Below are 12,924 nucleotides of genomic sequence, written 5' to 3'. Positions count from 1 at the left end.
TTGAAGATGTTGACAGCAATTGAGCCACATTTAGGCCTGAATTGGTTTATTTAATAAAAAAGCGTACGTGTTATGTTTTTCCTAAACAAATAGTCGTTAAACCCAATGTAAAGTTGGGGGGATGCATATTGTTTTATTTGCAGAAGTAAATATACATGCTCAAAACTGAAACTTCCAGATTCTATCTACCTATAGGGCTACAGGGAAGTAAATTGTTAACCTTTGATGGTGTTGCAGGAGTTTTTAAAATGTAAACAAGAGTTGGAGTGTAAAATACTAAACAAATTCAACATTGTCAGCACACCTAACAGTATTTATACCTAAAGTCTGCATTTTATCTGAATTAATTAAATACCTGAGTATTTTTCACCTAAAGTACATTTTGGCCCCTAAATTTTGCATTGTCTAATATATTTATTTATTTACATTGTTTTTTTAAAATAAAGTCAAATAAATTTTATTTGTCTTCAAAGTTCAAGCTGCTTACCTGTTTATGAAGTTTTCATATTGGCATCCGCCAATTCCACTCACTACCTTGTACAAATTACTATATTATTATTAGACATTAATGTAGTCTAAGGTCAATTTGAGGGGAAGCCAATTAACCTCACTGCATGTTTTTGGGATGTGGGAGGAAACCGGGGTACCCGGAGATTCGAACCTGGGACCCAGTGCTGCAAAGGCAAGAGTGCTTCATCTGAGCCACTGTGCTGCCCATACCTTTTTACCACAAAAAGTATAATAAAAAAAACTGATAATAGTAAGCCATTTGCAAATTCAAGCAACTTTTGAGAGAATTGGCTAAAAATATGTCATGTTCAGAAGAGTTTTATAAGAAATGCTTTTCAAAATGGAAACTCTTGGTATCGCACACAGAGATTTTGTTAAGAGCACAAACGTTTTCCTATTAGTAAGTACAAATAAGGAATTAAGTTTTACAATACATACTTCACATACATTTCTCATTTTTAGTAAAATACAGTGCCCATTGTCCATTTTACCAAAGCAAATATCAGTCTGATACAATTGTTTATTTTCTTTAAATAAATTTTCTGTTGCTTATGACAGTTTTCATTTAGGGAACAAAGAACTTTGACTTTTTATAGTCCAAAATCTTGAAATGGCAGTGCAGTGCAATGATCATAAATAGCCATAGATTCTGGGGCTTCCAAATGGCAAAGCTTCCCTTTTTAGTATTTAGTTGTGCTTTACCTGTACTTTCATGTAAAATACAATAGTGTTGACAATGGGCACTGTATTGTACTAAAAATAAGAAATGCTCCAGGTTCCAGATTCATAATTGCCTGAATCTTGACGTCCCATGGCAAGACTTTCATGTGGTTAATCTCGGTGTGGCTTGGGAGATGACCCTATGGAAGTCTTTGATTACTTGGTAAATACTTTAATAATATCTCTGAATATACAGTAGTTCACTACAAATATATAAATACTTTCCCTTTAAAGTTTTTTTTTGTTTGCATTTTTGGTAAGTGAAGTGTGTGAAACAAACAAGGTCATAACTCACATGCTGGGAAAGTTCACAGTGGAAATTAGCCATGTGTGAGCCAACACATTTTTCAAGTTGTCTTGTGAAATATAATGTTACTTCATTGTTTGGTAAGCCAATGTCTCCGATACAGATCTTTTTGGTAAACATTGGGCAACATTAGTGCACACATGCACATTGGATTGGCAATTTTAAACACTTGTAAATACTTTGTTAAAGTCATAGGAGTTTAACTGGTAAGTGAAATAGGAAATAGATGTTAAATGTTTGGTGCCCTTTCTTCTTTTTTTGGTGTTTATGTTTTTTTGTTCTTATTTAGGTGTGTACTTTAATAAAATATGACAGCCTGGAGACACTGGATATAGCTTCAGAAACTGCTTTCACCAAATTTGAATCATTTTCTCTTAGCGGTACATTTAACTCATCCCATGTGTTTCCAGAGGTTCTTCTAAGTGGTGTTAAACTGGCACCTGAATTGTTTGAGGTAATCAATTACTACTATCACTCACTCATCATGTATTAATGATTTGCTGGAAAATCTAAAGTGTATGCTAAGGCAAAAGAAAAAATAAATAAAGCATATTCCTGCCATAACTACACATTTCCTATTTTTAATCCCTTTTAATATGGATTTTTCTCCAAAAAAAAAGAAAAAAAAATTTCCATTGATCTGCCAGAAACGCACTCATTTCTTGGTGTGGGCTGACCACACACAATTTTTGGTGCCTATTTTTGTTTTTCCCAACTACTTAAACCTTAACTTAAACTTTTTTATCAAAATTTAGACAACATACAGAGTAAATATTCTAAGCTCCCAAAATGATAACTACGGGAGCTATTTATCAGAAGCACCCACTTCACATTATAAGTGCTGAATCATCCTTTAAAACAAATAAAGCAAAATATTTTAGTAGATATATTTCACCACTTTTTTTAATATAAGTCCTTAAAATCTAAAACAACTTTTTAGGACACATTTCTTGTGTCTGTTTCCACTTTCCCTGTGTCATTTTTACCTTCTATGCTTACTGGCAATTTCTAGCTGTCACAATGAAGGCAGGCACTGCTGTGTAAATACAGATTCATCAACTGCATTTAAAAATGCAACAAAAAAAGATATAAAATATCACTGGACAGTGTCAGTCTATATTTTTAAAGCCCCTCCTTTACCAGGAAAATCCCTGCTTTAGGTTATCAGAATCTCCAACAATTGGCTACCTAAGGAATTCGATCCTGCAGAAGTGCTACTTAAGATCTGACAAACAAAAAAGACCTGCCATATTAACTGACCACCCAGATGTTTACTGATGTGTACAGATCTGTATTTATTTTTAACAATAGTCCACGATTTGATTTTTGTTTTAGTACCATTTTTTGTTTGCTTCATAGGTGTATTTTTTATACTTTTATTCCTGTACCTCAAAAGTCAAAAGTTCAGTTTGATAGCCCCATTTGGAATAATGCTTGCCAAGGGGTCAGTTTTTATTACCTTATTTTCCATGCTATCCAAGATCCTATACTAGAATCCAAACAGCCTAGTGCAAAGGGAAGAATTTAAGATGTTGCAACTCTTTAAAGGTCACTGCAGACATATAATTCAGGCATTATATTATTAATTGCTTTTCTTCTTGATTTTTAGCTTTTTTTTCACCAATCTAGTAGATATTTAGGTGAACAGATAATTTGGAATGCTTGTCATTAACATCATGTTTAGTAGGCTTGGTTTTCGGATTTGGATCAGTCTGAAAATCAACCTGAACATTGGTAATTCGAGCCAAGGGCAAACAACCTGAAGTTTGCCAATGTTCGCCAATTTTATTCGGCACTTGGAATGGGCTTCCCAGTAATGCCTTGGCTGTCCTATGCTGCCCTGGTGCATCATTAGGAGCCAGGGTAAAACAGGGACATCTGTTCTCCATCTTTTTGGTAGCAAGCAACAACCAAGCCTACTAAACATAATGCCTGCGGATCCATACCTTGCAGTAAAAAAAAGGAAGTGTGGACTGGGGTATCCTCTATTACAGAGTGTGATCTATTGTAGTGAGGTATGCTTGCTTTTCTAGATAGGCTACTGTGCTTTTACAAGCTTTTAAAGCAGATAATACTTTATAGTTTAGGTGCTTGTGTTAAGGATTCTGTAATAACACTTGTACTGCTGCCATTGTCTGTGAAACAGGGGGTCTCAATACTTTTTGTTCCTGCTGAGTTTAGTTATTGGAGATGTGGTAATATGGAGGTAGAGCAGTTTTTGTAACTTTTGCAAATATTGAAGGACACAAAAGTCTAATTCTTGCTCTTTAAGTCATATTGCAGTACGCAAACTAGCTTATTCAGTCGCACACAGCAGCATCTTTTTTTTGCTTATAATGGCATAAAATGGCAAAAAAAATTTGGCATTTTAATAAAGGTGTAATTGTTGCTTTAAAATGGTATTGCAGTACGCAACCTATCTTTCTACTAGGTTTTACTGTGCAATAATTTTTTTTTGGGGGGTCATCCAAACATTTGGTAAACATTTAAAATCTACATACAGATTTTTTGCTAGATGCTATCACATATATTAGGGATGTTTATTTTTTCTTTAGGGTTCTTTGCGTATGTTCTGAAGAATCTGTTATTAAATGATTAGCTTCTCTTCCATGTACCCCTCAAAGCTACATTAAATGCCCCTCTCCATGGCTTTAAAGACTGCCCCTTTATCTTTATTGCTTCGCATACCAGTGAGTTTCTTCCCATGTCTTTTTGTTACAAATGGCCTCTTTACAAGCAGTCTAGAGCAGTGATTTTCAACCACTGTGCCGCGGCACACTAGTGTGCCATGAGAGATCTTTAGGTGTACCGTGGGAAATTATCTAATTACCATTGTCGAGTGTCTGTGCTGTAGTGACTGGCAGAGTAATGTAATACTCTTCCATGTCAGTGGGTGGCAGTAGGTAACAGTTTTCTTGTTTATTCTTAGAGACAAAAGAATTAGCTACAGAGTGTCATTTTGTAACATTTTTGATTTGTGGTGTGCCGCAGGATTTTTTCAATGTAAAAAAATGTGCCGTGGCTCAAAAAAAGTTGAAAAACACTGGTCTAGAGACTAGTTTGACCACAACCAATGCTCAATATGATATGATGATATTATTAAGGTCTATATGCCAAAAATATAGTTCCCACAACATTACACTGCTACCAAACTATCAGATGGGCAGCCCTAAGGCCAATTTGAGAGAACTTGCATAGCAGACTAACAATGTTTCTGCTAATTGTGAAGCTAGATTTGTCAATCTGCAACAGGAAATTAAGTTTTCCTGGATCTCCAGGCAAGAAACTTTGCAAACATTTCAGGAAAAAATGTATTTTGTTCAACATTTAAAAAAATGTGTTTGCATGCACATTATTTTTAACATTTAAGTTGCTTCAATTCAACAATGTTCACATAAGTAAAATGTAATATCAGTTGCTAATCAAACTATTTTTCTTTGGTGTCTATCTTGCTTTAGGTATTAAATGATGGGCGCCTAGTGAGTAAAGGAAATATATCTTCTGAAGCACTTCTTAGCGTCACTCTTTTGGGCAGGACCTATGAGAAGGATCCAAAAAGGTTTTGAATGTTTCCATTTTAAGTATAACAAGCTCGAAAAAACATCTACAGTACCTTAAGAACTATAAAAAAATAATAAACTGTAATATTGTAATAATAAAGTTTATAATATAGTAATATTATAAAATAAACTGTAAATTGTAAACAAAACGATGTGAACTCTTTATTCTAGAGAGCTGTATGTTTGTGGTTAAGAAAACAAAGCAGAAAATTGCCCTAATGTCTCAGTTTCAAGTATGATTTGCAGTTACATAGTTACATAGTAGGTTAGGTTGAAAAAAGACATAAGTCCATCAAGTTCAACCACTAGAAAAATAAACATATCCCAGATGTAAAACGCTATAAGACATAGTTGGTCCAGAGAAAGGCAAAAATCAGGCATGGCCAGAAGGAGCCTTTTCTTCAAGGGGAAAAAAAAATACTAATTTCACTCATGCGCAGTAAGATCGGCACTCCCCACCATCTATGTCATCTGATACAGTGCCTGCGCAGTGTGAGATCAGGTGGCGCACGAAAAAGGAGGAAGAAGGCCAAAAAGATGAGATATATATGTAAAATTTATTATGCAAAAAAGGTTTATTCCATACTACATCTTTTTTTCCATGAAGCGTTTCACAAACCAAAAAACCTTTCTGTGGAAACTCACCTTCCCTGACAACCAATTTCACAATTTCCTGTAGTCACAGTATTAGGGTCAATCAACCCAGTACAAAGTATTATTATCTTAGGTATTTAAAACAGAACATGCACAAAAAAAAAATTCACTTACCTTTTCTTGTAGAAAGCCATCGATCAATGTACATATCACAACCAGCAATCCTATCTTGATTTCCGTTTTCTTTCCTTAGCTCCCCATTATGTCCTATACTGTCATCTTCTTTCTTCGGGGTTTTTGATGACATCGCTCAATGTGGCACTGCACATGTGCAAGACCAGGTGACGTGTCTTCATCCAAATGTAAATCAATGAGCTTCCATCTCACTCTGCACCTGTTTTAGATTGAGCACTGGTTTGTTTACATTTGAGGAAGGTCCTCTGGAGACGCAAGGCCCTATTATGTGCAGCCTCCTGGAATATGTGACGTAAGTTTCCCAGTAGGCTGCAGGTTTCCATTTAAGTCTGTACCGCCAAGGCAGTAATGACAGAAGGGGCAGGAAGTTTAAAAAAACCCAAACAAACGTTTTTTTCATTCCAATGTTCCAGTTTTGATGATAGGTCCAGGTTAAAAAGTGGAGAGCCTATATTGTATTCTCAGTATTTAAAAGTAAAAATATGATTCTTTTGTACAGTTCATATGTGTAAAGTGCCACATCCACAACCCATTACACAGCACATAAAGGTTTTTTCTATAGTCAATCCTATAGTTCTCTGGTATTTAAACCTACTGCCGTTTGCTGAACCAAGTTAAGTAAGGGAACCATTTGTTTTTAAAGAAGGGTGAAGAAGAAGGGTGGTGATTTTAAAAAGTGTTATGTAACGTGAGAGGCAGTTAGAGACTGTTTAATATGTTGATGCTATAAAAATACAAAACAATAAGGTACCTAATCTTAGATTGCTGCAGTCTAAGATTCTAGATGCAGAATTTTAAGTGTGACCCTTCAGAGCTGTTGGGGACCACAGTTGAGTCCACCTTTATCTCATAAGTTGACAACCACAGACAAAGTATCTCTAATGGTGTCTTTTGCGTTGTTTAAAAAATGCCTCAACTAATTTGCATACCTGTACATGTGAACCATTATTTGCATAACCAACACTGATAAAGGGGCAAAGGTCTGAACTTCTTCTGATCATTCATTCAGTTGTACACAGGCTTAAACAATGATCACTGCCTATGTTTTGTTTTCATTGCTTCTCTGTGCTGCCGGGAGCCAAACTTTAGAGAAGTTCATTGCTGCAGTCTATGAACATGCAGTTATACTTCCAGAAGACACATTGACACCTGTCTCCACAAAGGAGGCCCTGGATTTAATGAATAAAAACATGGATATTCTTGAAAATGCAGTAAAGGCTGCAGCTAAACAGGTAACTAAAGTTTCTTAGTTGCTTTGTTAAATTACTAACTTACTAAAATATTTGTAATATCCTAAACTAAATAACACTGTTTTTAGTTTAATGGGTTGTGACCAATGTATTCATATTATATAGGCAGAATGTAGAAGTGCTTCTTTTAGTTAACATGTGTTTTCTACAAAAATGGAAATTAAAAATATAAATATATATATATTTATATAAATATATATATATATATATATATATATATATATATATATGTGTGTGTGTATTGAAAAAACAATACAATAATTAAAACCCACAGGTTGCCCAGCATACAATATAATAATCAAGGTTGCCAATTTTATCAGCTTTTTTTTTAAATCAAGAATATAGCACATCCAAACGATATTCTAAATAAAATGGCTCTTTCAATGATATGCTTCTCTGTTTGATTTGGACCTTTCTACCAAAGCCTATGATTAAAAATACAATGTGCTGACTTTAAAGTATAAGAGCATTATTAAAATTAAGATGTTTATCTCAGTGTTTCTCAACCAGGGTTCCTCCAAAAGTTGCTAGGGGTTCCTTGACCTGTGAACATAGTTAAAGCAGGGATTCCCTGAATGTTCCCACTTTTTTTCCTGATTATTAAAGGTATGTGGAACTTAGTACTCAGGCTGACACCACCATTGATCCAATAAATAAAATCTTAAGCCCAGTTCAGATGTCGGATAAATGTCAGATCACTTCCAGTGACAGATGAAAGAATGATAACTGTGTATAAAGTGCTTGTTCTGTTTTATGGAGAGGGGAAAGGATATGTTAGTGGTACCCTGCTGTGCTCCTCTCTATTGGAAAATTCAACAATCATTTCCATTCAAGCATTCATTATTCTGCCAAGGTGGCTTGATGAATGACATGTGGGGATTGCTGTAGCTTATGACTCTAGCAATACATCATAACACAAAGGGAGAGAGTCTATACTGAGTATTTTACAGGATTCCCGCTGGCTAATAGGGTGGTAGGAAAACCTCTCTCTGCAGACCTTATGTATTAGAAATGTAAGTATAGAACTGTAAAACTGCAGTCAAACTAATGAACAAAGAAATTAGGTCTTCAGACGTGAAGGCCAATGAGACACATGCCAAAAAGCATAATGGTTTACGTCAACAGACCTTGTGGGATTTTTGTAAGACCCATCTTCCCTAATATATAAGGTCCTTATGGGTGTTTAGTCTCTCCATTCAACAGTGCCTATTTGTTTTACTGTATAATATAAAGGCTGTATTCTTCATTTCAAATACCTTTGTAAAATATGTATTACCTGGTTGCATTTGTATTCCCTGCTGTAAAATCCGGCACATTTCCCAACAATTCTCAAACTAATCAATTTATTATTTCCTGTTTTTAGGCAGTGGAATCTTTTCCCCAGATAAAGTTGTGCCATACTATTATAATATGGAAAATGAGGAAGGCCATCTGCTTATCTCTGACTGAAATCTCATCCAAGAAAATCTTCAGCTTCCTCCTCTATTAAATGGAACTTGCATGCCTCTAAGATTAGGAACTATCCTTCTGGAAGCAATATTTTTAATGGCCTTCTCTTTGCTGATAATTACACATTCACAGAGCTCACAGACCTAGAGGGGGAATACACCGTTTGTCAAAACCAACTGTGCTGTCACTTGGAGTTTAAAATGGCAGACAAACCCAAGGATGAGGTTTATGTATTAGGTGTTTTTGATGGTCTTCATACAGTAGAAGGGGAATATTATTTACAGGTAATATAGCTGTGGCCAAGTTTTGCTTTATTTGATAATACCTGCCTTACATAGCCAAAGTAAATGATGTTGCTTTGACTACTAAACCGTTAAACATAAAGTAGCAGTCATAGAGTTCTGTGGAACTCAAATCAAGTTAACCGCTGATAAGTATAACTCCAGCAAACACATTTCTCCATAATGTGGTTGGACTGGAGACAGAAAAATATTGTGTCCGCTTTTGTTATTGTTGTGTAAGGCTTTATTCACACTAGAAAAATGGGCCTGATTTATTAAAACTCTCCAAGGCTAGAGAAGAAACACTTTCATCGGTGAAGCTGAGTGATCCAGTAAATCTGAAATGAATCTGGTCCAGGACTGAAAATATTTGCTAACAAATGAATTTTAAAAAATTAATTCCAGGTTTGTTGGATCATCCAGATTCACTGATGAAAGTGTATCCTCTCCAGCCATGGAGAGCATTAATAAATCAGACCCAATGTGCTTTGTCGTTAATTACTACAATGCATGGCAGTGCACAGCGATATACATTGTTGTCCATTGTAACGCTGTCCCATCCATTGTAATGAAAGGGCAGCACTTAAAAGTGGAAAGAAATGCTTGTAGTAGTGTGTTGTAGCACTGCACTGCATCACATATAGCGAGTGCATCAGATATTGTCTATGCAGTGTCTGAAGTACGATCTAATGCCCAGTGTACTGCAAATAGTGTGAAAGAAGAATTAGACCAGAAATTAGGTGGATTTCTCCATACTTGCTTTACCAGTAACTACTAAAACCGGTAGTAGGATCTTCAGAGAGAGAGAGAGAGCGAGTGAGAGAGAGAGACTCAGAAGTTTTACCCCTTTCTACACAAAAGTAAGACTGAGTGGAGATATGCTTTTATACTGTTCACCATAACTACTAAACCTTTGCAGGAATTATTAGACATTTTTGCTATATATGTTCTGCCATTAAAAACCCTAATCTATTCTATCTCTGAATCAAGTAAACTATCCTGTGCTATAAGTTGCAGTTGACTTGGGTAAAACCACACACATTTTGTTTGTAGTTCAATATACAATTAGGCCTAAACTCTAAACATTACATTAACAGTTTACCCAGGTAAAAATGCTCAATTTTGCATAACAGGCAGTATCAAAGCACTTTTTTTGGAATCTTGTTCAGATTCTGCTATCATGTTTTCTCTGTATAAGTCTAATATATATGTTTTTTTTCTAGGTATGCACATTTTTGAAATGTCAAAGCACAGACATTAAATCATGTGGCGAATCTGTTGAGCAATCCTCGACTAAATTCAAATCGTTTTCTCTCAGTGGTAATTTCTCTACCTCCTATGTCTTTCCAGAAGTTTTGTTATCTCCAGTCAGTTTGGCTCCTGACATGTTTCAGGTTTGTGTTTGGTTAGCATATACCATATTCTATATAGTTTTGCTGCAATTTGGTGGACAATGACATATAGCAATAAAAATATCATTCCATTTGTCTGTGTGATACAAAGTGGACTATATATTACATGATGTGATGCCTAAAACAGTGGTATAGAGTTTAGATATAATTGCTCTACAATTTACACTTTTCCAGTACGTGGGGTTTTAAGAGCTTGATTCTTTTTCAGGATATGTGCTGGGATGAGAAATGTGAATACCTTCCTTTCTAAGAAGGCTCTATAGTGCCACAGCAATGCCCCTACTTTTATCTAGACCAAACTTTTAAATATACCAGCTCTTGACAAGCAGGACTGCATTGGAACTGTATAATCTTACATATTACATATTCATTACATGATATTTACATAATATTGGATCATTTTTTTCTAGCTACAATTATGATGTAGAATGGAGGCTTACACATTGGGTCTGATTTATGAAATCTGGGTGAACCAGCAAACCTATAATGTAATTTTCCAAATATTCCAAAACATTTTCCAACTGATAGCAAATGATATTTACTGATTGCAAATGTATGACTGTCTGATCACATTTTGAAACCTAAGACTTATCTGGGAAAAACATTTATATAAAGTGCAGTAACTTGTATTAACTAATCAGAAAAATATGGTAATTATTCTGTTTATCTCTATAATCAGAACTATATTTTGATGTCTGTGGCCCAATTTGGGAGATTCACCCTCTCCATCTGTGTCCCAATTAGAAGAATTTCCCTTATCCTGTCCCATAAATATAACAAAAGCTGAAAGCAAATCTCACTAAAGTGAGGGAAAAATCACTTTTAGACAATATCGACAATATCAAGTATCCTCATTGGAAGATCTCAGCACTGTTCTGGTGACCGATTTTAATTTCACATTGCTTCCTTTCCTGGTGGCAATGGTCACCAATATCAGTACAGCAGGTGACTATCCCCAGTAAAGAAACAGTAAAGCTTACTGTTTAAAGAAACAGAAACTATTAAAACTTAAAGAAGTAACACTTCCAAATCCTATTGAAATGTAAAAAAATTGGAATTTGTACACACTATAGTTTGTAAAATTGATGGGGTAGAGCAATGTACACATTTTTAATGATCTTTAAAGATATAAATCTCACTATGCCAGTACAATATTTAGGTAACCTGTACCTGTATTGACCTATGTTATCATGTTTTCACTGTGGCAATATTTTAAATACTATATTCACATTGTTTTGTTTTCATTCAGGTATTAAATGATGGACGGCTTATAAGTAAAGAAAGTATTTCTACTCATCCTCTCCTGAGTGTAAATCTGTTTGGAAGATGGTATGAACGAGACCCGCCTAGATATTCATAGCTTGTGAAAATTGATTTAGGTTCACTTTCTATCCTGCCTGATGTGTACAATTTGCTACAAGTTTGTGATGGTCACCTTAAAATCACATAAATATTTGTGTACCACAGTCTTTTTGTACAATAAAAATGAATTTAAATCTGTTTATATTTTACCTATCTGGTTCCTCTCTCCTAATCTCCCCTATCAACATACTGATTAGGCTTGGGTTGGGTAATCTTTAGATATCTATTGAACAGACTTTTGTGTTCTCCTCTCCTTGGACCTACAGGACTGCTGGATTCACCCAGATGAACTTTCTTAACCATAATACACAAGTTTGAACCAACTTAAAGAGCCAAAGGCAGATCCTCATGCAATGCTGTACTACAAAAAGAGTGCCCAGAGACATCAATAACCAAATTTAGTTAGTAGCAGCACTTGGGATTCCCTGAGCTCATTTAGCGATGGTAAAGCAATGAGCTAACCTTCAGTCAGTCATGATTCTTCTGAGCACATAAATGTTCTGTAAAATCTGTAGGCATCTGTTACTGTTGTGTTTTTATTTTAGTAATTTTCAGTATTTATTTGCCTCAGGTTAAATGCTGGGGAAACAGTCTTTGTAGACTAAGCCATAGAGACATCAACAATTACAACAGTATGGTGTGAAAAATATTTTGAGATAGGGAGTACCTTATCTCAAAATATGTTTCACACCATACTGTTGTACTACTAAAGATTCAAGTTAAGGACAATAATGTATGATGCATGTGCATGGTTAAACATTTAATATAAGAGTTTACTAAACAAATGAGGGGAGAAGAGAAGTCAAAAGAAGGGTAAGGAAAGCCTAGGTAAAGACTCATCAAGCTAAATTGAAAGCTAAATCGGAAGCTCGTCACGCGCGATCCGGAATCAGAGCCCTAAAATCAATTCATCAACCAAATCTTAGGCACTGGCAGACTCGCGCAGAAGTCAACTGAAGCGATCTCTCCGATGGATATGCACAGCCCCAGCAGTTTCACATTGGCAAGCTTGCATTAAACTCACTGTACCCCTAAAAAACATTCTTTCTAATGGCACACATATTACCCTTAGCCCTAAAAAAACGTTTGTGCTGTTCAGATGTTTAAAACATCTATATGAGCTAAGAAATAGGCATATTTTAAAATGACTTATTTCTTTCCTGTCAGGCAACAGTTAACTGAGTTCAGCGCCTCCACATAGGCGCCTATATAAATGCTTACAATGCATGATCGGAGGAGCCGCCTGGGGGTATATCTTGCGACTTTCCGCAGGCTAAACCTCAG

At 35.4% G+C, this 12,924-nt stretch overlaps 1 long non-coding RNA gene and 1 pseudogene across 1 annotated transcript; both read left to right on the top strand.

Moving 5' to 3' along the window:
- The window catches only part of LOC140329830 (pantetheinase-like), a 24,015-nt pseudogene extending 12,237 nt beyond the window's left edge, over nucleotides 1–11,778 (top strand).
- On the top strand, nucleotides 7–5,246 carry LOC140328958 (uncharacterized). The gene is made up of 2 exons (XR_011920371.1): nucleotides 7–1,991; nucleotides 4,996–5,246. It is a non-coding gene; the product is annotated as an uncharacterized lncRNA (long non-coding RNA).
- Nucleotides 11,779–12,924: the final 1,146 nt, after the last annotated feature.

This window comes from Pyxicephalus adspersus, chromosome 4, assembly GCF_032062135.1.
Source record: "Pyxicephalus adspersus chromosome 4, UCB_Pads_2.0, whole genome shotgun sequence".
NCBI classification, from domain to species: Eukaryota; Metazoa; Chordata; class Amphibia; order Anura; family Pyxicephalidae; genus Pyxicephalus; species Pyxicephalus adspersus.
This window is presented reverse-complemented; position numbering and strand designations above follow the sequence as displayed.